The sequence below is a fragment of the Arachis duranensis genome, chromosome 4 (assembly GCF_000817695.3).
Source record: "Arachis duranensis cultivar V14167 chromosome 4, aradu.V14167.gnm2.J7QH, whole genome shotgun sequence".
Taxonomy (NCBI): Eukaryota; Viridiplantae; Streptophyta; class Magnoliopsida; order Fabales; family Fabaceae; genus Arachis; species Arachis duranensis.
This window is the reverse complement of record NC_029775.3, coordinates 81,243,648-81,246,167: the sequence shown is the minus strand read 5'-3', so window position 1 is coordinate 81,246,167 and position 2,520 is coordinate 81,243,648.

Genomic DNA, 2,520 nt, shown 5'->3' with positions numbered 1-2,520 from the left:
CAAATTGAACCGAACCGAACCGTTCAAATTATCGGTACCCATAGATCCAACCATTTAATCAATGATATAATCAGAAATAACTAAATTATAATTAAAATTAAACAATCTTAATTGCATAAAATAAATCCAAATTCCAAATAGAAATTTCAATTACCAAATATAAAAACAAATAATAAAGCTAACATAAAATTATATTATGAATCGCAATCAATAAAATTCAACATGCCTTGCACAAAATTTAAAAAGCAAACCTAATTTGGTCAACAACAGGTCATCTATGTTATCAACAATTTAATCAAATTGATAAACAATCAGCAACAACAGCAGCGATACCATATTGATAGCAGCAGCAACATTAGCACTTAAATAATAAGTTAATAACACATTGGTCAATAATAAAAATGTAAACATAAGTAGCCAAAAAAACGGCAGAGACAGAGCAGACCGGAAGATAGGAGGAGCCGGTGTAAGCAAAGAGAAAGGAGGTCGCGGCGGAGAAGAAGGACATGCAGAGAGGGTAGCAGGTGACTGGCTGAGTGGTGTGGTGAAGGAAAGTAGGAACTGGAGGTTGGGAGAACTCGGGTTTCATTTTGTCAAGAGGAACATAGTTGTTAGAACTTAACTGATGATCAAATCGGTTAGGTTACTGGTTCAACTAATTGAACCGGTGATTCGATCCCACGTAAATAAAAAATATAAAATAGTCAAAAACTTAATATTAAAAATTGAATTAGCCAGTCTCAATAGTTTGGTCCGATTTCAACAATGAAATGTCAGGCGAATCCAAATTTATTTTTACCCTCAATCAGCCCACAATGTTTGTGCGAGTTAAAATTAAAGTTCTAAAAATCGGACAAATGATAATTAAACTATTCTAATTATTAGTTTATTGGTTCAATTGATTTAATTATGATTCAATTGAAAAAATCGTTTTATGATAAACACTTAATTCTATAAAAATTCAATTAATAGAGCAATTGATTTTAAACACTCTTCTACTGCATTTTTTTCTTACAAAGCTCAAATTCTTAATTTTTTTCTTTTTACTTTTCAATGGATTGTATACCTAAAGGCTAGATTGAAATCCTTAATATTTAATTACAAAAACTTTTCCTAACCAATCATTTTTAATAATTTTGGCCAATATTTAATTAGTATAAATATTAAATTATTTTCAACAAATAAATTTTACTAATTTATATATGTAAATTGTATTTAGGGGTGGAAATAGGGCAAATGGCCTGTCAGGGGCCTACAACCTGGCCTGTGTTTGGTCTGGCCTAGCCTGACCTGATAGGAAATAGGCTCAGGCTCAGATTATTAAAAAAGCCTATATTCTTTAAAAGACCAGGCCTAGGCTTTTGAAATAGCCTGTTGGGCCTGTCAGGCCAGCCTGAGCCTGCAAATATATATAGAGAGTTTTATTATACTAGTAAAAATGCTATTAGAAGGATTTGAACTTAGATCTTCTATCTTATAATAATACCTTTATCCACTCAACCATTTGTCTCTTTAATTATATATGTGTATTTTGTATCAATATTATTCATAAATTTATTATTTTATATTTTATAATTTTAAAAATTAAATTATATCTTAAATTTAATTATTATTTAAAAAAAAATAGGCCTATTGACAGGCTTCAGGTCAGGCCAGATTTAACAACAAGCCAGGCTCAGGACTCATTAAAAAGCCTATACCAGGCTACAGGCCAGGCTAAAGCCAATATACTCTATTACAGGCTTGGCCTGTTAAGAGTAAAGCCTGGCTTGACCTGGCCTGTTCTCACCCCTAATTGTATTAATTCGTGTATGCAAATTCTAATCAATATAATATAAATTATTATCGACAAAATAATGGCCTAAAATAATAATATTTACTGATTATATAATATTATTAATTTAATTAAATTTACACAAATCACTCTTCCAATCTAAAATCTAAAATTGATTATATCTTTTTAAAACAATTATTCTCCACATACATATTTCACTATATATACAAGTCCATATAAGTCATTTTTTCCTAAATCACCCTTACGCGCACGTCTTACGCATGCATATTTCACGCGCCTCTTAATTTAACAAATTTCAATCAACGCGCGCACATTCTTTTTCATGTCTTTACTGCACGTTATTCTTCTTTTTCGTTATCGTCGTTATTAACACCACCTCCTCCTCCTCCTCCTCTTTCTCCTTTTTTTATTGGAATTTCTTTTCTTCCTTCCTTTTCCTCCTTCTCCTCCTTATCTCGTTGTTGAAGATAATGAATAATTCAAGTTTAGATTCTCAACTGAACCAAAATGAAATTGATTATTGTTTTGAATTCAATCAAGTGGCTGAGGTGTGGTTTGATTCTAGTTAATTTTTTTGTTAGTAGTTTATGATTCTGTAGGTGAATAATGTTTCATCATTAATGGTTTGAATTGAATGTAATGTAAAGGTTCTGCATTAAAGAAAATATTTTTCAGTTTTTTCAGCAAATTTGGGTGTAACACTAAGATATTTGGGTGTAATACGA